The sequence below is a fragment of the Diabrotica virgifera genome, chromosome 10 (genome assembly GCF_917563875.1).
Source record: "Diabrotica virgifera virgifera chromosome 10, PGI_DIABVI_V3a".
Taxonomy (NCBI): Eukaryota; Metazoa; Arthropoda; class Insecta; order Coleoptera; family Chrysomelidae; genus Diabrotica; species Diabrotica virgifera.
The window spans coordinates 2,419,300-2,444,682 of record NC_065452.1 but is presented as its reverse complement, the minus strand read 5'-3'; the positions used below and the strand labels follow the sequence as shown (position 1 = coordinate 2,444,682).

The 25,383-nt window shown below is 34.6% G+C and overlaps 1 protein-coding gene across 4 annotated transcripts in view; it reads right to left on the bottom strand.

The window, feature by feature from the left end:
• The window catches only part of LOC114324994 (uncharacterized), a 197,119-nt gene that overhangs the window by 39,599 nt on the left and 132,137 nt on the right, over positions 1 to 25,383 (bottom strand). Inside the window, exon 1 of one of the 4 annotated variants that reach the window (XM_050663501.1) lies at positions 695 to 828. The exons of the other annotated variants lie outside the window; for them this stretch is intronic. The gene's annotated coding sequence lies outside the window, so the exon portion shown is untranslated. Of the gene's footprint in view, positions 1 to 694; positions 829 to 25,383 lie in introns of those variants that run through there. 4 annotated transcript variants of the gene reach the window in all.

Sequence of the window (25,383 nt, the reverse complement as noted above, 5' to 3'; positions counted from 1 at the left end):
CTTCAAAAGTATTGGCCATGCCCTACACAACTTTGCCAAGCATGATCTAGCTAGAGCAATATTTATCTTTACAAATGCACCTGTTATAAGCGCATTCAATCGCGTTGAGAGAAGAATGGCGCCTTTCAGCCGGGAATTATCTGGACTTACACTTTCGCATGATTCTTATGGAACCTATTTGGATGAACAAGGGAGAACAAAAGATCGTGACCTTGAAAAAAAGAACTTTCAGAAGGCTGGTGAATGTGAAATTCTCTCAGAAGTATGGAGTAATATGGTTATTGACCGCCATGGTGTCGTAGCAGAGTATGTAGCAGGGTCTGTGCTAATTGAAATGGCAAGTACCTAGTTTTTTCGAGCAGGGAAGCATGTTGCTCTTTAGGCACATACATAATTTAATCTTGTAACATCGACTTGTAGTCACAATATTTTATCAAAATTTATAATGTAAGCCATATATTATGAAGTTATCACCTTCATTGGTGTGCTAGTTACAACTACTTTGCGGAATGCACTGAAGATGTTCTGTTCAGAACGAAAACGTTTTGCAATCCATGTGGATGACTTTTAGATAGTTTTTAAATAAACGATTTTATACCAAAATACAATTTGAAGTTTTTACTTCTGTATAGGTTTTTTTCTATAAATAATTATGAAAAAATTCAGATAAAATTACTAATAAGTTTCTTTTTACCTTTTTGTACTGAATTTTAGCAATGTAAAATTTATTCACTAAAATTTACTAACTTTTTTTACACTTTGTCACACTTCACATATTTAATAACCGGTAGGAAACATTGCTTATCAATGGGTGGCTGCGAGCTTGTTGACAATTATAACCGGACTGATCTATTCGCATATCTAGTAGCCTCGGCACCTCTTAGCCACAACTTACTCAACTTTCAACTGACATTATTTTTATAAATGGTACTTGCTAACAATAGGTCACCAAGATCTAGAGTAATCTAACGAAAGTTTATTTTGACGTTAAGAAATTTTACTAGGGTACATTGCGTATTATATTTGAAGTGTATATTATTAATGACTGTAACAGTTTACTATGGATAAAATGATGTAATGAGTACAAACAGCATTAATAAAAATAACACCTCATCATTATAGTTTTCGTATACTTTTGGTGTGCATCGGTTGAGAACATACCTTCCTTTTAGTTGGAAGACTAATGTATATTAGTATATTTTAATGAAATTAATTGTATTAATCTATTCGTTGTATTTGAGCTTGGCGTAAAAACTAAGACGTTGGGTGGCTTAAAAAATATTGTGTTACGATTGAACAACTAACATTGAACAACTAACTTTTCTAGACGTCATAATAGGACTTTTCATTCACAGTCATTTGTTTCGAGCTTCTGTCGTATATCGTATAATCCGTGTATATTAATATTATACACAGATTATACAACATATGAGAGAAGCTCGAAACAAATGACAATCAATGAAAAGCCCTATTACTCGCTCTCTAGCATATAGCTAGCAAACATCTAGAACTGGTAAAAATAAAGCAAATCCATAGGAAAAGTGGTTATAAGAACAACACCACACAACAACCAAATAAAAAACAACAACAAAATCCTAAAAAAAAATAAATTAAAAGACATTTTACCCCCCAACAGGGAACAGGCATACCAGAAGATGAGGTATTAGAGGCGATAAAGCGAACAAAGAACAACAAGGAAACAGGTCCTGATCAAATACCGGTAGGCATAATACAGTTAATAGAAGAAATGCAAATTGGAATCTTGGTCGACTTATTTAATACAATATACAGTACATGAATCATTCCCAGACATTGGCTGATATCAATGTTCATAACACTGCTAAAAAAAACCAAATGCAAAAGAATGCCAAGACCACCGGATAATAAGTTTAATGAGCCATACGCTCAAAATATTTTTAAAAATTTTACACCGGAGAATACACAATAAACTTGAGCAAGACATTAGTGATACACAATTTTGATTTAGAAATGCACTGGGAACGAGGGAAACCCTGTTCGCTGTAAATGTACTTTTGCAAAGGTGCATGGATGTTAATCAGCCAGTATACATATATGTGTTTCTTGGATGACTACAAAGCCTTCGATAAGGTCGGACGTTGGGTGGCTTAAAAAACATTGTGTTACGATTGAACAACCAACATTGAACAACTAACTTTTCTAGACGTCATAATAGGACTTTTCATTCACAGTCATTTGTTTCGAGCTTCTGTCATATATCGTATAATCCGTGTATATTAATATTATACACAGATTATACAACATATGACAGAAGCTCGAAACAAATGACAATCAATGAAAAGCCCTATTACTCGCTCTCTAGCATATAGCTAGCAAACAACTAGAACTGGTAAAAATAAAGCAAATCCATAGGAAAAGTGGTTATAAGAACAACACCACACAACAACCAAATAAAAAACAACAACAAAATCCTAAAAAAAAAAATTAAAAGACATTTTACCCCCCAACAGGGAACAGGCATACCAGAAGATGAGGTATTAGAGGCGATAAAGCGAACAAAGAACAACAAGGAAACAGGTCCTGATCAAATACCGGTAGGCATAATACAGTTAATAGAAGAAATGCAAATTGGAATCTTGGTCGACTTATTTAATACAATATACAGTACAGGAATCATTCCCAGACATTGGCTGATATCAATGTTCATAACACTGCCAAAAAACCAAATGCAAAAGAATGCCAAGACCACCGGATAATAAGTTTAATGATCCATACGCTCAAAATATTTTTAAAAATTTTACACCGGAGAATACACAATAAACTTGAGCAAGACATTAGTGATACACAATTTTGATTTAGAAATGCACTGGGAACGAGGGAAACCCTGTTCGCTGTAAATGTACTTTTGCAAAGGTGCATGGATGTTAATCAGCCAGTATACATATATGTGTTTCTTGGATGACTACAAAGCCTTCGATAAGGTCGGACATAACCGCCATCGAATTACTTGAAAAGAAAAACTTAGACATGAGAGACATCAGGATCATTAGCACTATCTATTATAATGAGATCGCTGTGGTAAAAGAGAGCAACGTCTTCTCAAATGAAATACATATTGAGAGGGGCGTCAGGCAGGGCTGTGTCTTGTCTTCTACCTTGTTCAATTTGTATTTAGAGGAAATAATCCAGGAAGCACTAGAAGAACTAAATGCGGGAATAAAATTAACTGGTCGACCAATCAATAATATATGGTTTGCCGACAACACTATTTTATTAGCAGAATGTCTTGAAGATTTACAACAAATGGTTGACAGAGTGATAGAAGTCAGCGAAGAAAATGTCTCTAAACAAAAAAGACACAATGTATGGTAATAACAAAAGCCCAACAGCGCCAAGAAAGCATAAAAATACATGGAGAATAAATTAAAAAGTGGAAAAATATAAATATCTGGGTACAATAATTAATGAAAATAATGAATACACAGAAGAGATTAAAGCAAGAATAGGACAGGCAAGAAATGCGTTCAACAAATTGAAAAAAGTATTCTGAAGCAGGGATATTACAATTTCTTTAAAGATAAGACTTCTGAGATGCTACGTGTTCTCCGTATTGTTGTATGGGTTGGAAGCTTGGACATTAAAGAAATATGTTTCGGATAGACTAGAAGTCTTCGAGTTATGGGTCTACAGAAGGATATTAAGAATAAGTTGGGTAAAATAGTGTCACGAATGTCGAGGTGTTGAGAAGAATGGGAAAAGAAAGAGAGGTTTTGAATACAATTAAAGTTAGAAAACTGCAATATCTGGGACATGTCATGATGGGCAAGCGTTATAACCTGTTCCAATTGATAATACAAGGAAGAATACAGGGTAGAAGGAGTCGCGGAAGAAGACGCATCTCCTGGTTAAACAATTTGAGAGCTTGGTTTAACTGTACTTCTGCTGATCTCTCTAGAGCAGCGGTATCGAAAGTGTGAATTACCATGATGATTGCAGACCTTCTTGAAGGAGATGGTACATGAAGAAGAAGGAGGAGAACTGAGGATTTAATCACACGAGTCTTACGCCAACACAACAAGTCCATATACTGCAGTACAGCTAATAGAATTCTGCAGTAAACAGTTTACATACTGTAAGTACAAACACTAGTGTGCCAGGTAGTCCAGGGCTCCTTACCGCTCCTTTCTTTTCCGTTTCTTTCCCTCGGCTCCTTACCGCTCCTAGGTAAGAGCCGACAACTTCTACGACCAATCTAGGCTGCGCAAGGTACCCCTAAGTTTCGTTCGCTAACTGAACACGTACGGGAGTGTCTTGACGAAGACGGGTGGTTTTAGTTGGTAGGCAGGGTAACAAGAGGGCATCCGTTTGCAGGATCTCCCTACACGAAAAAAAAAAAAAAAGAAAAAAAAAAGGTAGTCCAGGGCCGAAAAATAAAAACGGGAAAAAGTCAATACAGGTATTTGAAGGTGCTAAATCGTAGGTGAGATATAGTTAATTAAAAATACATACAGAGGTACTCGTAAATCGACCTCATCGCCAGAGTTACGAGTTGGCCTGTAATTAGGATGGGGGATTAAAATAGTTACGAATTCACCGAGACCCTGTTAAGTACCCCAATATCCAACTTCGGGTGACAAAATAAAGGTAGTTTTAGTAAAAGTTAATTAACAAATAACGATTTTCACTTATTTTGCAGTTTGCGTAGCAACAAATTAACTTTTTAACTTTCAAAAATCGGCATTTTGAAGGTCATTTAATGTTATAAAAAATTAAATTTTGTAATTTTATGTCAACTATTTACCTTTTGAATGGGGTGCAAAAAATCGGAAAAATCGCGATTTTTCCACTAAATTGTTAATAATTAAAAAACGAACGCGAACTCTAGGCAAGAAACAGGTAGGTTTTCTTCCTATAGGTCTACAATAACTAAAAAAGTAGTCAGCTACCTGGATCTTTGACTATCCAGAACATGGTCTATTTCTAGCTTATTACCCTGGAGTAGAGCTGATGTGATGACAATTATGTGGAGGTATCCGAATTGCGTCCAAAATTTTGAGGGATTTTCAGATAATATCGCTAATGTGTTTTGTATGGTCAATTGCGTTCCGTTTCTAACAATAAAATTTAATCCTACACAGTATTACCTAATTAGTTTAGGTTTTAGGGTTTACAGGGTTTACCTAATTAGTTTCTTAGTAAAAATAAGAGAAAGTGAAGGTTAACTTGATAGGGTGGAATTTTTAAAATTGCAGTTTATTTCCAAACAGTAAAGAGTGAACTTAGACAATCGCACCGCGCAATGGATTTTGAAATGATGTTAAGTGAACGGGGAAAACCACTTACAGTTTTTCAAAAATTCAAATTTAAAAAGTTTCGTGAATTAAAAAAGTTTGGTGAAACTGTGTGGTATTGTACAAATAAAAAGTGTAAAGCAAAACTATATACATTAAATAATGTGTTTTCAAAAGTTAGTGGTGAACACAATCATGAGCTTGCTGAAAAAGTATTAATTCGCCAGAAAGTTAACAATTCTCTTAAAAGAAAAGCAACAGAAGATATTGCGGAACGACCTGCGAAGTTGTTACACAATTAAATCGAAAAGCAAAGCGAAGTACTTACCTCTCTGTCAACAAAAGATGTCCAATACATAAAAAAGAACATTAATCGCACGCGATTGAAAACGGTTCCAAAATTGCCAAAATCAGCCAAGGATGTTCAAGAATTTTTGAAACAAATTGAAATATTTACTATCAAAAATGAACAGTTTTTGTTGATTAATGATGAACAGTTTAATATTGTTGTTTTTTCATGTCTACCTAATCTTTCATTTATGTGTAACAATTCCACTTTATTTATGGATGGAACATTCGATTATTGCCCAAAATTTTTTTTCAAATGTTTACATTACATACATTGATTAATGACTCTTATGTTCCGGTTGCATTTTGTTTGTTACCTAATAAGCAAAAATTCACTTACAAATCATTATTCGAATTATTAAAGAAACAATGTCAAGATTTGGGATGCAATTTAAATCCAAAGAAAATAGTGATTGATTAGGAATTAGGTATCCACTCCAGCGTGCGAGAAGTTTTTCCGGAAGCAAAATGTTGTTGGTTGTCGATTTCATCTTGCTCAAGCTTGGTAAGTAATACGTATAGCAATGTAACTGGCAAGTAGTAGATTGTTAAGAAAAACTTGAGTTATGACGTCATCATATTTTTTTGCTGTAAAACTAAACATTTCAATGTTTATTTCAAACTTCATTGTAATTTCTTTTTTCAAATATTTATTTTTTCAATTTTTTTTACAAAAAACAGCATTTGATATAAGTTAAAATAAGAATTGTAGGTAAAATATCTTCAAAAAAATTTATTTTTTGACATAAAAAAGGTGTCATAACCTCTGTCAAAAAATTGGCTCCTAAATATTCTCATTATTTTTTAAAGATAAATTTTTTTTTATAAAATTTGACCTGTTTCAAACTTTTTCTTGAATGCAAGTACTTTCTGAAATACCTAAATAATTTATTCTATAATCTTGTTACAGGTGGCGTAAAGTACAAAATGTGGGGTTGAGTTCTGAGAATAAGAACGAGAACTCAGAAATAGGTAAATGGCTGAAGAATATTTTTGGCCTAATGTATCTTCCTCCGAGCCAAGTTGGAGATTGTTTTGTGGAAGATTTTATGCCTGAAAAACCAGATGGTCATCGAGTTGACGCATTTGCAAACTATCTAGTTGAAACGTAAATCGAAGAGGACTCCACATTTCCTCCACAAATTTGGGCAAAGAATAGCGCATCTATATATAGAACAACTAATTCTTGTGAGGGATTTCATTCAAAATTTAAAAATTATTATTTGTCTCCACATCCTAATATTTTTTTGTTTGTTGAAACATTAAAGCACATTCAAACCGATTCTTATATAAAAATAAATTCTGTTAAACAAAATATTTCTAGAAATGTAGATAAAGCTACCTCCAGCAAATATATTTTTCTCGAACAGAAAATTAACCAGTATAACAGGGGTGAAATTTCAAGATACAATTTCGTTAAATGTGTTAGTTATAAATTCGGTGCTTTTTAAAATAATATATTATATAAAAATAAACTGTTAGTTGATATTACGTTTATTACATTTCCCTGCTTACCTAATATTTATTTAAGCTATCCTCTGACCGCAATTGGGTTGGCTAATTAAGAATGCCTCGATGGCCCACCTCCACATTACAGTAGAGCTCTAAGGCAATATCTTAATGAAATATTTCGTGGGCAATGCATTGGAAGGAGAGACCCTATTGAATGGCCCACAAAATCCCCTGATTTAATACCCCTGGAGTTCTTTTTGGGGGCTATTTAAAGAGCAAAATTTATCAAACCGAACTTGTGTTGGAAGAACTAAGATGACGAATAGTACATGAATGCAGCCTTATAACCCCTGAAATGCTTCAGAACGTTCGACGTAATGTTGCACAGCGGCTCTACAATTGTATGGAAGTCGATGGACATCAATTTGAATAACTAATTAATTCATTCAATATTAATTTGAGTAAATTGTTTAATGTATCATACCTTCTAAGTTATTTAATTTTCGTTACATTACAATTCATTTATTGATTTTACAGTATTTGTTTTAATTTACTTTTGATGTGACAGAAAAAATGACATATTAACAAACCATAGGTACTACGATTCATTTTTAAGAGGTGTTGTACTTTAAATGAATTAAGACTGTTTTGCAAAGATAGAAGGACATAATCTCGCCTTGATGAAATAAAGTCGAATTTTACATATAAGTTGTTTTAATGCGAAGTATTACAACGAAAAATATGTAATCATTCGCCACTGTTACTCAATTATGAATAATCATACAGAGAAACTGACTTTTATCCGAAGAGTAGCCTTAAAATTTAGCGCAACATAAAAAAATGAAAAGGCCAGTGCTGGGAATATCCTTGAGTAACAAATATATAAATAAGAATTTGGAAAGACAAAGAAAACAATATTCAATAAAAAACTATCATTCTTGTTAACATTATTACATATAAATTTAATCTTTTTATACGTGAGGACATAATATCATGTGTGAAGAATATACACTGATCGTAGGAGAAAACCGACCACCCACAAAATTTAGCAAATTTTTTATTTTTTTAAATAAAAATCCACGAGGAAAAAGTTTTCTTGTAGTTGGCTGTATACCATATATTACAAAAACGATCAAATCCTTTATAAAAGGTATATTTGTTAATATCCCTAAAAAAGGCTACATCACAGAACTAGTTTTAGATCGGATGACCGATCATCATCAGTGTTTACGTAAATCTAAGATGCTAACCACCAAAGTAAAAATATGTGAAAATAATGTGAAATTAAACATAGATTTGACTTGTTCACATGATGACTATATGGTAGCAATTGCTTCCTACCATATAGTCATCATGTGAATAAGTCAAATTCAAACTCAATGGTACCTAGAGCATAATACATATTTTAGACATCCATGTTTAATTTCACATTCTTCATCTATTTATGTTCCTATGACGGATCAATTGTAAAGGGTTTTTACCCACATATTTTTTATTTTGCTGGTTAGCATGTTAGATTCACGTAAACACTGATAATGATCGGTCATCCAATCGAAAACTAGTTCTGTGATGTAGCCCTTTTTAGGGATTTTAACAAATATACCTTTTATAAAGGATTTTATAATTTTTTTATATATTGCCCGATTTTTTTTTAATTTGATTTATGTTAATTAAATTACAGTGATACCTCGATATACGAGCGCCCTAATATACGAGTGTTTTGAGATACGAGCCGCCGAGTGAGCGATGTTTTGCTTTGAGATGAGAGCAAAATTTGAGATACGAGGTACGAGGAACAGCTTTTATTTAAAATTCATGCCCCTTTTTGACTACCTATTTCTAACTTGAAGGAGGTGATAAATGGTATAATGCTAGCTTAGGGTTTTACAATAATTTCCAAGCTACGGACCTCTCTCCATGAAAAGATGGATAAAATACTGATGATGTGGGTGACAGAGAAGCAGCTTCAAGGAGGAACTTTAACACAAAGCATCATATGTGAGAAGGCACGAGCGATTTATGAAAGGGAGGAAGAAACCAACCTCTTTGGACAGTTTTTTAAACGAGCTGCAGATGAAAATGAGCAAAGTGTGACGAAAATAGTGAAGACAACTGACGAAAATTAGCGTTTCCGTAAGCACCTCACTTTTTCTTATGTTTTTGCAGAATATGTATGTATTTTTTGTTATTTATAAATAAATGTTTCTTCTTGTAAAAACTATTTTCTTATTTAAAAACATTTAACAAAAACAACTAAGGTGGTTTTTTTGGGACTGGAATGGATTAATAACATTTCAGTTAATTTCAATGGGGAAAATTGCTTTGACATACGAACAATTTGACATACGAGCAAGGTTACGGAACGAATTACCCTCGTATGTCGAGGTACCACACTGTACATGGATTATCACGTGTACTAAGAACCGAGCCTGCAAAGAGAATAAACAAATTCGCAAAACCTATTAAACCATAATAATCTCAGAACTACTTATTTACGAATCAACGCATCTTCGCGGAATTGATAGTTTTGACAACTGGGTGAACTATTGTAGTGTTCTAAAGAGTTTCTGAGATATCTTAGCAGAGGCGTGCGGTACATGGAAGCGGGGGAAGCGCCGCTTTCCTATTTATACGTCGATATAAGAAAATATATTATTAATTAATGTTTAATAATAAAAAATTTTCCCTAATCCAAGTAATCTACATATTACCTAGGCAATAGGCATTGAAAAATATTAAAAATTAATCGCGTACAAACGAACTCAATATGCACACAATTCAAATATTTGGTCCACTCCTGACAGAAGCGCATCTCAAAATCGCCGCTTGTCATACAGTTGTCCCGTTTAAAAAGTGGTCAGGGTTCAATGACCGCACCCACTAGTCACGCGAATTTTGGTACCATGGAAGCGCTTATCATATTGCCTTCGCGAAAGTGAGATGCTCCGACTGTTACTGCTGCTAAGGGGTGCTTAGGTATTACATACATTCGCTTAAAGAATATTTCGATTTAAATTTTTTGCAGAGATTTTTCCTTTTACTGATCTTTTATTTGACATTTTACAGAAATCAAATGGTATTGCATTTTGTATAAGACAAATTGATGACTTTATTAATACGATAATTAAAAAAACGAGAGCAGTTTAAAAATATTTGGGATAAGACTGAACATGGGGTTTGAACATGAAAGAAAAATAATGAAGATTGATAATTTCGGAGACAGAGAGACAGAGAAAACATAGGAAACAAAGAGACCTTTTGATAATATTCTACAACAAATGAACTCTAGCTTTCAAAATTTTAACGATTTAAAATTTGTAGAATTATATATATAATCTTAATATTTCTAATTATAATTCATCAAAATTTCCTACAGAGGAATTTATTTCATTGCGATTAAATAATGAAAATTTTTTGATATCCCAGCTTTGCATTCTCAGTTAAGTGTCATTTATGAAACAACTGACATTAATGATAAAGAAATACCCAGAAATCTGGGATTTCTTTATAACTACTGGTTTAAACAAGTCACTGTGTGAAGTGGTCAAGTTGTGTGAATTAGTACTACCAACTATCCCAGTCACAAGTGTATCAGTTTAACAAAGTTTTGCAGTATTAAGATGCATTAAGAGTTTCAAATTAAGAGTTTAAAAGAAATTCAACAAGCGAAGACAGACTTTGAAAGTTAGCCCTATTATTATCCATTGAAAAAGACTGCATTCAACAATTATCAGAAGTTGATAGGAGAATAGACCTCGAGTATAAATAAGTGTCATTTTAGTGAAAGTTATGTATTGTGGAAAATGCCTCGGAGTATAAATTTTTTTTAAATAGGATTCTTCTTTAGAAAACCAAGCCCGGCGCGAGGACTCAAGGCCCGAGCTAGCAATACAGATCAATGATATGTCACTAGTCACTAGAAATAGCGGGAATAGAGTGCCTCACGCATTCACGCGTCACGGATTTAGTGTGTGAGTCCTTGTACGCAGGACGTCTCACATAATTAAGTACTTTGCTGATAGAGAGCCCCTGCGCATCAGAGTGTTAGGTGGGAAGTGGCTCGACCCTCGACCCTTAAGAAAATATTTTTATATCCTTATTGAATCGCTTCCCCTTTCAAAAAAGTCACCGCACGCCACTGTATCTTAGTGATACACTGGCCTCTTTACAGTAAAGTTTATTTCTTAATAGCGATGGAAAAATGGAAATATATCGAAAGTCTGTTAGGATTGTTACATTGGTGGAAATTGCAGCAAGTCAAAGGGACGAGCCAAGACAATTGAATGTTAATCGTGCAACTGTACAGAGAATTTACCAACGATTTCTTGAGACCGGATCTCATCAACGGCGACGCGGTACAGGTAACAAAAGGAGGAGAAGACAACAGTCAGAGAATATCACGTTCTCACTATTCACTAGCAAACTGCTAGAATGTTCCAAAGGCAAATTCAGCAAGTCAAAGGACCAGTAATTAATCATTTCTACTGCTAGACGAAGGTTAAGAGAACTGGATTTGATAGCTTGCAGTCCGTCAATAAGGCCACCACTTACTGCTGCTTACAAAAGACGCAGACTTGCATTTGCCCCTGAATACGTCAACTGGACAGTAAGTGATTGGAAAGAGTATTGTTTGAGGATGAGTGTAGAATATCAATTTACGGTAAATATACTCGAAATAAGGTATACAGAAGGGCTGGAGCACTCGGTCACATCGGGTTGCTTTTGATGTTGCACACGGATCTCGTCTTGGTTGAGAGGGGTGCATTAACAGCACACAGGTACATACCGGAGTTCCTACAACATCATGTGATGTTACATGTGATGTACACAATTCTGGTTTTATTCCTAATGATTTTCTGCTAATGCAAGATAATGCAAGACCACACACGGCAATGATTGTAAAATAGTATCTTGAAGATGGTATTCCAAAAATGGACTGGCTTTCTTAGTGTCCAGACCTTAGTCATATTAAGCATATATCGGGTCAAAAGGCGTGTAAAACGTCATATACCTGCTCCAAAAACATGGAAAGAACTTTGAATGGCTCTCATTGAGGAATGGATCATTTTACACAAATGCACATCTAAAACGTGATTAGTTCTCTGCCAAATAGAACGATGGGTGTCATATAGAACCGTGGTGGCAACATACATTATTGAAACGAGTGATATAGTCGGTTCGCTAAACTCAGACACAACTGGCTAGTGAGTTTAGTAGGTATTTTTTTGTTTTTGGCCAATTTTGCCAAAATTACTAACTATTTAGTAATTATTACTGACTAACACGACTGTTGTCCCTACTTAAAATTCCATCTCGTCCTTTACCTACCTATCTACCTAAAACCTATCTCAACCACACCCCGAGTGTTGGATAAGTCCTTTTGACCGTGTTTGAGTGGATGGGGTCCATTTTGCGCGGGGGGTGTGTGTGGCATATACATGTCGCGCACCCTACACACAAACTGCATAACTTGCGCCTCTTACCATTCACACACTCCTAAGTTCCTCAAACATTGACCGGAAGGTCGATAAACGTTCCTGACGGAAGGCAGCAACGACCGCCAGTACCAAGTTAAGGCGTATAGGAAATTATCCTGAACCGGCTTATCATTGGATTTTCACAAGCTGAGCTGTACCAGCAGAAAGGTTGTGATACTGCGATGCAATAGGGCAGGGAAAACCATTTATAAAGAGATACGGAGTTACTACCCTGGTGATGGGGTTAATTAACTGGAGGCACTATTTGTTCATAACATCTATTTATTTATTCAACACTACTACACATACCAGTAACCAGCTGGTGAGCTTGAGGTCTAAATATCGAATGATGAATAATGAATCACGAATAATGAATGATAAAAAAATGATCAGCGATGCTTCTCCTGAATGTATAAATAAACTTGTAACTGTTGTTATTTAGATTGTTGACACGACTCGACCGTGAAATATTGATAATATCGAATAGCTGACAAAGCGTTCTTGAAAACTAGTGCACTATGTTGGGCAATCGGTATCACCTAATTATTTTACAACAACCGGCGATGTTTGTTTTTAAGATATTTAAAAATTAAATGAATATGAGTTGCTTTTATTTTGCATGCTGATATAATCCTGTACACATTGCATAATCATTCCCTAGAAAGTTATGCGTGATGTCGTCGAATGAAATGCCTCGGATGTTGTCACGCAGCCCGTTTGACGACCGGCGCTACCTTATGTCCGGGTCAAGTAGTGCAAAATTGGCCACCGGCCACGCAAATGTTAATGAGCAGGCATCGTGTGGAAATTTAGCTACTGGTCTATAAAAAGAAAAACTGAAACTCAGACAGATATTGAAGGTCGGTACATGGAACGTACAAGGGCTAAAGAAGATCACAGGTAAGCTAGCAATTATTGAAAACGAGCTAGCAAGATACAATATAGAAATCTCTGGACTATCTGAAACTCATTGGTTAGGAGAGGACCATTTCAGAACACATAATGGCAATTATAATTACTTCTCTAGCGCTGAGACCCAGAACTATATAGATGTTGCCATTCTGGTCTCACCAAGATTACAAAAGTCTGTTGTCCAATTTAAAGCTGTGCGCTATAGGAAAGTTCTCCTTAAACTGGAAGGCAAACCACATAAACTTAATATCATGCAAGTTTATGCGCCAACCAGCACATCAGATGACATAAAGATCGAGGAGTTCTACGAAAAACTGGAAACGGCAATCGCCAACATACCAAATAAAGAGCTTACTTTAATATATGGCGACTTCAATGCAAAAGTTGGCAACACTACACAGAATGACGATATAAGGAAGTTCGGCAAAGGCCAGAGAAACGAAAGAGGAGACCGTTTAATCGAGTTTGCTATCACAAACAATTATTCTTTCATGAATACTCGATTTAAACACCATGTACGTCGACTTTATACTTGGAAAAGTCCTGGAGATAGGTCTAGAAATGAAATGGATTACATCCTTACCAATATTCTCTAGAGATCGTCAATTTAAACAGTCAGTTCATATCCAGGGGCGATATGCGAATCCGATCATACTCTCCTCGTAGCTAAAGTAAAGCTTAAACTTAAAGCGCCCAACAAACGAAAAGAGATAAATAGGATAGAACTAAAAAAGAAGGACGACCTTCTCCAGGAAGTACATAAAATAATGCCCTCTATTCGTAACGGAACATCACAAGAAATATGGGAGACTTTTAAACATTGTGTAAAAACACCAATTGATCTTCCAAAGATAAATAATCCTGTGAAACGGAAACACTGGATAACAGATGAAACCTTTCAAATCATTCAGAATAGAAGGAATCTTTGTCAAAGTGATGTGCATAGTGAAAGGGAAAAAGCTAGTTTAATAAACCTCAATATAGAAATAAAACAAAGGTGCAAGGCAGATAAGAAACTGTACTATCAAAGTATTTGCAAAGAAATTGAGAGCCATGATCAGAATAATCAGCCGAGAGATCTATTTAGAAAAATACGCTACTTAACAAGAGATTTCAAAGCCAAAACTTGGGCCATTGAAGACAACACTGGAACTCTGAGAACAAACATAGAAGATATAGCAGATACATGGAGATTGTATTGCAGGAACCTATATAAAGATGACCAACGCCAAGAACCTGTTAATCAAATCTCTGACGAGGTGGAAGAAGAACCTGATATACTTGAAAATGAAGTGAGAGTTGCGATCAGTAAGCTCAAATATAATAAAGCACCAGGTCCAGATATGATAACAGCAGAAATGCTCAAAGCCACAGAAGAAACTGGCGTAAAATTACTTCATCTACTCTGTAACCAAATATGGCATTATAAACACTCTCCTGAAGACTAGACAAAATCTACAATAACGACAATTCATAAAAAAGGCAGCTTCCATAAATGCGACAATTGTAGAACTATTTCTCTTATATCACATGCCAGTAAAATATTGCTACATATAATCAATGAGAGACTAAAAACATTCCTTCAAAGAGAAATTCCACAAGAGCAAACTGGATTTACCAAAGGTAGAGGTACTCGAGAACACCTGTTGAATATAAGACAGATAATCGAAAAATCTAGGGAATTCAGTATTCCACTGTACATATGCTTTATAGATTATCGTAAGGCGTTCGACAGGGTCAAGTGGAGACACCTATGGCGAATACTAAAAGAAGTAGGCGTACCCCAACACCTTATTTCGCTTATAACTGAACTATACGAACACACTTCTGGATCAGTTAAAGTGCTTGACACACTTTCAAACGAATTTTATCCAGAACGGGGTCTCAGACAGGGGTGTATACTATCTCCACAATTATTCAATATATATGGAGAGCATATTATGAGAAGAGCACTTGAAGTATGGGAAAAAGGCATCTCAATAAATGGTCATAAAATAAACAACCTACGTTTCGCAGATGTTTCTTGCAAATAGTCAAGCAGAGCTTATTGATCTCATACGACTGGTTGAAAACGAAAGTCAAATATTTGGTCTGCAATTAAACATATCAAAGACATAGAAAGACTACATAACAATCATCCACAAATAACCACAATTGATCGGTTTGAGGTTGTAAGTTCATACTTATATCTGGGAATCACAAACACAGGGTCACTACAGGAAGAAATAAATCGTAGATGTGATCTAGCAAAAGTCACCACAGCAAAAATGACCACAATATGGAAGGACTGTCAAATTTCAAGAGCGATAAAGATGAGGTTGATCAACTGCTTAATATTCCCAATACTGACCTACGGGTGTGAATCTTGGACCCTGAGAAATTCGGAAAGAAGAAAGAAAGACGCTACTGAAATGTTCTGTTGGAGACGGATGCTACGAATTCCTTGGAACGACCATAGAACAAATAATTCAATTTCAAGAGAGCTAAAAGTTAGTCAACGACTCTTCAGTAAAGTCCATTTCCAACAATTAAAATACTTTGGACATGTTATGAGAGCAAACACAGAAAACATGGAAAGACTCCTTATACAAGGAAAGGTGGAACACCGAAGATCACGAGGAAGATCCCCAACAAGATGGATCGATCAAATTACAGGATTATGCAAAAGACCTGTGCATGAGTTAAGAGAGATGACCAGAGACAGAGATCTTTGGAGACGGACAATACACGACATCACGTCGACCACTACACTCCCTCCGGGGGTCAGGATTGAAGAGAGAGTAATTATTAACTATTTAGTAATTCTTATTTTGCCAATTTTACCAAATTGGCAAAATTACTTACTAAAATCACTAGCCAATTTTGTCTGAGTTTAGAGAACCGACTATACTTGCCTTGGCCTTGTAATTCAATTATTGTTATAACTGTAACTGTAATAATAGTACATCGAAATTTTCAATACATTTATTTATTTTTTCAAATTTTACCTTGTTTTCCATTTGTTGCTAATGATAATGTCCGGTCATGTGCTACAGGAGTAACTGACTCAATACATAATAGATTTAATTTGATATAAATAAGAAAAAAATTAAAAGATCAAAAATTTCTTAAATTTTATGGGTGGCCCCGTTTTCTCTGGCGCGCAATTTATTTCCATTTTTCGTGCCAAACAGTGTATTTTTGCAAAATACGCAGTAATGTATTATTTTCAGTCGAATGATCGTGAATATAGATGGTAGCGTAAAAAAATAATAAGTGCTCGTCCTCAATAATACTGTAATACTTTTTACGTGGCTCACATCACTCACATGTGTCTGATTTGTTTGGTAGCAATTTTTTTATTAAAGAATTAAAAATGACTTTTGAAACGGATCAAATAAACTCATTTAACTTAATTGTATTTAACCGTATGGCAAAAATCAATACCAAGAGCCGTTACTTTTATTTTTGAACAAGTATTGCAATAAAGTTCCAAATTCTAGCAACACTGCTTATCATTTAAGACCTGATGTTACGAAGACTTGAAATTGGTGTTAATTATATTCAAAATAGGTTTTAAAATTTATAGAGTTTTAGAATTATAATAATAATATGTAAGCACTACGAGCCTAGTACTACCTAGTAGCCCATGGCTTGATACACCTACTATTATTTTCCATTTTCCACTCCCTTTTGTCAGTTGCTTTTCTTTCCCAGTTCGTTAGGTTAAGTATTCTCATATCTTCTTTAACTTGGGTGTTTCATCTTGACCTCGGTCTTCCTCTTCGCCTTTTGCCTGGCAATGCAAATAGTACCATTTTGGGAATTCTAGATGGAATCATTATCTGCATATGGGCCAACCATCTAAGTCTTTGCGCCTGAATTACTGGTAATATGTTAGACTCTTGAGAAAGCTTAGTTAGCTCGTTATTTGTTCTTTTTTTCCATTGCCCATTTAACTTTTTCGCACCAAAGATTTTGCGCGGTTTTTTGCCTCTCCCAAACTATAGACCCATGTTTCAGATGTATGGGTCACTCTTGGCCTTATTACTGTCTTGTAGGTCTCTACTCTTGCTCTTCGAGGTATATTTTTGCTACTTAACAAGCCATTGAGAGCACACATAGCGCGGTTACCCGACATAAATATTTTCTATATTTCTTCTTCACAGTTAGATTCTCTTGTGAAGACAGTTTCTAAGTAGTCAGATCTTTCAACTTCTTCGAATTTATATTATGTTCCATTTGTTGTTGTTATTGTTATGTATTGCCCTCGAACGAATTGCTTATTTGTCCATTCCTACTTCGATTTTGCTTCATTTATATACAATCCTTTGGTTGCTGCCCTCTCTTCGAATTTCATGACTGTTTTTATCAGTTCTATTTTTCATCTAGCGAAGATTACCAAACCGTCCGCAAATTCTAAGTACTGATGTTTTTTGTGTCAAATCAGACCTTTTCTATTAATGTTTGCTTCCTGTATAACCTTTTATAATATTAGGCTAAACAGTATAGATGATAATGGATGACCTTACCTCACTCCCTGTTTGACTTCAAAGCTTTCTGTTGACAATTGTTTATTTTGACTTTATTCACTGTTCTTTGGAGAGTTAATCTTATTCTGATAAGCTTTGGGCAAATATCCATATCTTACAGTGCTGTAAATAGTATTTTTCTTTTGACTCGATCGAAAGCTGGTTTAAAATCAATGAAAACAACTGGACAAACATCGTGTCTTTACTGTATTCGTAAATTTTAGCCTGTATTTAATGTACAGGCTAATTACAGGCTATTTAATAATGTAATAAAGATGTATTCAGTTGAGGAGAAAATAGTAATAATAAAGATGTTTTATTCAGTCAATAGTTTGCCTACTGTCAGAAATAGTAACGTGTGGCCTTACTTTTACCGTTGATTGAAATAATAATATGAAATATTAACCCCTCAATACCTCAATCAACGCTTTTACGCACTTACTTAATTATGGCAAATGTATTCTATTTTTCAAAATTTTGGATTCTGTTTAAATCGTAGAACAATTTTAACTTTTATTTTTAATACAGATTTTTATCCTCTACAAATATTTTTTCATGACTTTTGATGTAAAATAATTAGGGAAGCAGGAATTCAACAATTTAGAATTTTACATTGAGTTTCCTATGACCCGTTTTCCAATTCATCACCCGGTGTATAAATATGTAATATGTTTACTTAGAAAAATGTTTACTTAGAAAGTTAGGAATGTCTAAAGACGGTTGTCGGCTTAAAGATTTCACGAATTATTTCATTCTTCCTTTGTCTAAGTAGGTATATGCAAATTTAAGGAACAATAAGAGGGATAAACTTTTAAAAATATTGTTAAAAGTTTGTATGTATTTAAATATTTAAAGTTTGTATGTGTTTAAAGACTTTTAATATATTCTGAAACACGAAATATAAAATGTGTTAAACATATTTATCCAGGTACCTACTATTTCATTAAATCGATAAACATAATTTCAATTGTAACTGTAATAACAGTTAGTTTCGACGTTAACAAAAATATACAGAATAATTCAATTTGGACGTTAGGAATTGTACCTTACGAATTTGTATAGTTACGAGCTGTCGCCGTTACGAAGTGTCGCCGTTACGAACTGTCGCTGTTACGAGTTGTCCGTTACCAATTGTCCGGTTACGAACTGTCGCGTTACGAGATGTCTGGTCACGATATATACCACACTACAATATTAATAGCTTGGAAAATCAAATCGCACAATATTTGTACAAAAGAAGATTTGATCTAACTCTCCCTAGAGAATAGGAACAAGAAACAACGGAAAATCTTTACGAAAAAATAGTACCGAAAAGGAATACACAAAGCGGCACAAGAAACTTTAGGTAACACAAAGAAAATGCCAGAAGTTAGAAATTACTAGTGGAATGATCAGCTAGAAGAAATGAAAAATAATAAACAGGAAGTATGTATACCATAAATGGTTAAATGACAGAGAAAACGAGAATAAAAAAACGAATATCGGCAAGCACGTGACAAATTCAAAACCGAAGTTATAAACGCCAAAAATAAAAAATAGGAAGACAAATAATGTCAGAAATTGGACATGTACATCAAAGGGAAAAAATCTAGTGAGGCTTGTAAATTTATACATAATGTAAGAACCAACAAAATAGAAGAAACTGTGATAAACCCTATAACAACAACGAAATGGGAAGAACATTACAAATCACTATTGGTAGAAAAAAGACAATACAGGACCGCATCACACAACATAATCGAGGTCACAGGACAGCCAATCAATCAACAGGCTTTTCATTCACAGTCATTTGTTTCGAGCTTCTGTCATAAGTCGTATAATCCGTGTATATTAATATTATACACAGATTATACAATATATGACAGAAGCTCGAAACAAATGACAATCGATGAAAAGCCCTATAAACGAGGAATAGACCAAAAAAGCAATATCCTTATGAAAAAACGGCCACGCTTCCGGGCCGGAAGGAATGGTACATACTGACAAATTAGCAAACATAATAACAATATTATTTATTTAACATGACAGATGGATAACATCTATACATAAGAAAGGTAGTAAACAAGATCCAAGATCGGACTAGACAAGTGCCGTGTTTTAAATATAGTCGGAGGAAAAGTACAGCCCTGAGGATTCGATATGCAAAATGGCCAGAACGTCGAGGCCCTGGGTGAAAACGATATGTATAAATATCTTGGAGTAAAGCAAGCGCAGAAAATTGACCATAAACAAATGAAAACTGAGATAATACGGAGTTTATACGGAGTTTATACGAAGGGTAAAACAGATGCTTCGCTCACACCTTAACAGTAGAAATTTGTTTCAGGCACTAAACACCTACGCATGTTCCGCGCTTAGCTATTCATTTGACATTGTTAAGTGGACAAAAACGGACATAGAAAATCTTCAGCGAAAAGTAAGAACGCACCTCACAAAGGCACAAAAACACCATCCTCGAAGTGCAGTAGAAAGAACGACATTACGACGGAATTTAGGAGGAAGAGGACTTATGGATATAGGTGAGCAATTAGACAAACAAATTGCTAATTTAAGAACTTGAGGTCAGCCAAGATTATGTCGACAATATAGCGTCGAACAACTGCTTGACATCAGGAAATATGTTCGTCGAAATGGAAGGTTCATTACTGGCCATTCGGGATCAGGTTATACCAACTAAAAATTACCTGAAATGTATCGTCAAAGACCATCAGGTCCAAAACGACAAATGCCGATATGGATGTCAAACTCAAGAAACCATCCAACATATTACCGGGGGCTCCCAGGCATTTGCTGCAACTTAATACAAGGAATGGCATGACTCAGTAGGAAAGATCCTTCATCAAGAGATTGCTATCAAACTGGTACTTGTCCAAACGGACCATCTCCCATATTATCAATACATTCCTGAGAGTATGCTTGTGAATGACAACTATAAGCTATACTGGGACCGCACTGTGCTCACAGATCAAACAGTGGCACATAATAGACCAGATCTCGTATTAGTCAATAAATTAACGAGACAAACACTCATTGATGTGGCGATTCCTAACGACAATAATCTACGTACTAAATTTACTGAAAAGATCGCCAAGTACAGAGATCTGGAAATAAAAGTACGGAGGCAATGGAGAATGCAAAGTACCCAGACAATACCGATTATTATGTCTACTATAGGAGTGATTCCGAAGACCCTCCTCGAAAGCATAAAAAAGCTGGGTCTCAATGAACATCTTTATGAGACCTGCAGAAAGCTGTACTACTTGCGACGGCCAGAAGTGTAAGAACATTTTTGGGAGATACACCTATATACCAAGTCACCTACGGCTAGATAAAGAGTCCCACCAGATCTCAATCCTTTTGATACCGTAGGTATCTGGGATGAGTCAATTTTCCCCTTAGAGGGAGTGTGAGCCGTATGGCTAAATCTGGTATTATTTGTAGCTATATCTGACAATAATTTTTTTCTGGACCAAAGATGGGTTTGAATTGAACAAGCCTCGTAATTACAAAAATTTGAATGATAAAGTAAATATTTCTTTCAAGTAGGTAAAAGCTGAATCATCTGAAGATTTATTTTCGTTTATACGAAATTATTAATTCATAACTAGTAGGTAAGTACTATAATTATTTTTAATAAATTACTTTTAAAATGCAGTTATTTATCAAGTATGTCATTGATAATCTAATATTTCGACTAAAAACTCAAGGTTATTGAAGTTTTAATTTACCATCATTGACGTCAATAATCTTTCTGGTTTTAAAGATACTTTTACTACTATACTCGTGATTGGTAAAGTATACAGTGTGTCCACGGATGGGTGCCCAAGAGGAAAAACTTTTTTTTTCAATTTTAGCGAAAAATGTCATTCTTCGTAAAAAGTTTTGCTTGTTTTAAAACGCCATAAAACGAAATAAAATTCAAGTTTTTCAAAACCTGCTTAATTTTGTAGCCAATTTTATGTAAATCCCTATAAATTTTTGCCCTAAGTTCGAAATCATAACAATAATCTAGTGTTGCCAAGCTACAATGTGGGTTGGTAATTGTCAACTCCGATAAATAATTTGCGAATTGTCATTTTTTTCGACAATTTCTTGATCAATATTTTGCTTAACATTGTCGAAAAAAAAAATGACAATTCGCAAATTATTTATCGGAGTTGACAGTTACTAAAGGCGGGTTCTCACTTGTCAGTTTCGCTGACGCACTCTAACTGATTCAGTGGTACTGAGCAGATAATTAACATGAGGACACATTTTCATTTTAAATGATCACTACATTCATACTTTCAGTTAAAGTAAAAACCAATTCTACTTTTTATCTGTTTTTGACTGACCATTCTCTCATAATGGTATTGGTTTTTTTATTTTTGAAATAATTTCTTGCAGAATCTCTTCGTTCATTCTTAAGTGGTTTGTGTATGAACCACAATATTCCAAAGCTAATTATTTCAATATAGTTTCACTAGCACCACATTTTATTTCTGCACAATATCCAGGACCTGACCCACCATCTACGAAATTTCCTTTTCTTTTGATTCACTAGAATATTCTGTAATTCATTTACTAATTGTAAACATACTTCGCGAACAGCTGGTCTCAATTTTTTTTTAATCATTTTCATGACCACGATATAAAATGTTTAGACTAACTGTACAAAACATGAAACGTGTGAATACAAACGTCGCTTTTTATTTTTCATTTTTAATGAATCAGTCAGACTGCGTCAGCGAAACTGATAAGTGAGAACCCGCCTTAAGCTACATTGTAGCTTAGCAACACTAGATTATTGTTATGATTTCGAACTTAGTGCAAAAATTTATAGAGATTTACATAAAATTGGCTACCAAATTAAGCAGGTTTTGAAAAACTTTTAATTTTATTTTGTTTTATGGGGTTTTAGAACAAGCAAAACTTTTTATCAAGAATGACATTTTTCGCTAAAATTGAAAATAAAAAAGTTTTTCCTCTTGGGCACCCCATCAGTGGCGTAGCGTAGTGGGGGCGGCAGGGGCGGTCCGCCCCGGGCGGCACTTTTTAGGGGGCGGCCAAATTTAACAATAAATAATAAAAATATTTTGTAAATTTTGAACCATTTTATATTTTTATCGCAACTATAAATTCGGACCGATTGAAAGAAGCACGGAATATTTAAAATCAAAAGGAGATACAAGACGGCTTACTAAGGAATGGTTTTACCGTACATTCATTAACGGCGAAAAAGTTTTACGTACTTGGATGGCTTATTCTCCATCTAAAGCATCATTATTTTGCTTTTGTTGTCGTTTATTTGAGAACGTAAATACACTGAATGGATCTAAATGTTGCTCAACTGATGGATTTTACTTGGTGGAAATTAAATCCTAAGGTTTCAAGTCATGAATCAAGTGCACTACACATCCAAAATTATTACAAATGGAAGGAGTTGGAGAGCAGACTTCAAAAAGAACGGACTATTGACAAAAAAGAGCAAGACAGTGGTAAAAGAAATAAAGAAATGGCAGGAAATTCTGATCCAGAATGTTTGATATTATAAGGTTTCTTGCCAAACAAAATTTGGCCTTACGTGGACATATTATAGAAAACGACACCAGTACCAATAGAGGAAACTTTTTAGAAATGGTTAATTTAATTGCAAAATACGATCCTGTACTTCGTGAACATCTTGTAAGTTCTAAAATGTGTAGCAAAATTTCAATCACTTATATGTCACCACAGATACAAAACGAATTTATATTGCCATTTTGGGAAATAATGTTCGCCAACATAATATCATCGGACAAATAAAAAAGGTTACTCGAGGTACTACAGCACTCCAGATCTTTCTCATAAAGATCAAACAAGTCAGGTATTAAGATACGTAGTAGATGAAAATCAGGAAGTAAAAGTAATGGAATCTTTTACAGATTTTAAACTAAAAACAAAACTGCTGAAGGAATTTCAAAGATGATTTTGGACACGATTCAAGCTGATGGCCTAGATATAAGCAACTGTAGAGGCCAAGCATATGATAATGCTGCTGTTATGGCTGGAAAGTATTCAGGAGTTCAGCAAAGAATTCAAGAAATAAACCCTAAAGCTGAATTCGTACCTTGCTCAAAGCATTCGTTAAATCTGGTTTGTTTACACGCTGCCTCAGTTGAGGTGGATCCAGTAACTTTTTTCGGCACTTTAGAACGTTGCTATTCTTTTTTTTTTCCTTATCGACACATCGTTCGGAATTTCTGATAGCAGCTACAGGTAAAATCTTCTTGAAAAGTGTTCAAGACACGCGGAGGAGTGCAAGAGACGATGCCGTAAATATGGCATGATTACAAAGATATTTTCGTCACTTTGGAAAAACTGACAGAGGTAGGTGAAAGCTTAAACACTAGGACAGAGATGCAGGTGCTATACTAGTTTCGATGCAGTCATTTTCCTTTCTTAGTTTTTTGGGCCTGTGGCAACCGGTGCTATATGAAGTGAATGATGCACAAAAATATTTACAAACAAGGGGACTGACATAACATTGTGCGCTCAGAAAGTAAATGCTTTACAGATAATATTGACAGAGAATTAATAAACGTGATTGTAAAACTTAGATAAACTTTTTTATTTAAAATCTAACCTGTATAATGCAAAATAATGATGACTGTTCTCACCGAAAAGTTCTCTATAATTAATGTATGTAATGTATAGTATACATTAAATTAAAATACCTAAATAAGAGGGCAGCAAAATTGTCCTCCGCCCCGGGCAGTCGACACTCACGCTACGCCACTGGTGTGATGCGATAGACATTGATGATGCAATAAAAGACTTTGCTCTTAAAAAAGGTAGACGTATAAATTTTTAATTGAAGACGGAAGTTTTGTTTTTAATTATAACAAATACTCATATTACTTTTCAATAGAAATAAAAATATAGCATTATAGTATCGTTCTAGTTCTAATTAAAAATTGATTTTATTTAATTTTGTCGATCGTCAAGGTGTACCTAATCTTAAGTGTTAGGTACCTAAGTTATATCAATGTATCTAATTGGTTAAAGTAAAAGAATTTTTGTATTAATAAACGTGATTGTAAAACTTAGATAAACTTTTTTTATTTAAAATCCAACCTGTATAATGCAAAACAATGATGACTGTTCTCGCCGAAAAGTTCTCTATAATTAATGTATGTAATGTTATACAATAAATTAAAATACGTAAATAAGAGGGCGGCAAAATTGTCTTCCGCCCCGGGCGGCCGACACTCACGCTACGCCACTGCACCCCATCCGTGGACACACTGTATAAGATCAAAGAGTTAAACACGTGGATTTTTTTATAGACTTTTAATCTTAGTCTGTCATCGTCATAATAATTCTAGTTTGTCTAGAAGCATATGTTATATTTATGATAGTAATTAAGATTTGTTTATACACAGAAGATTGAAG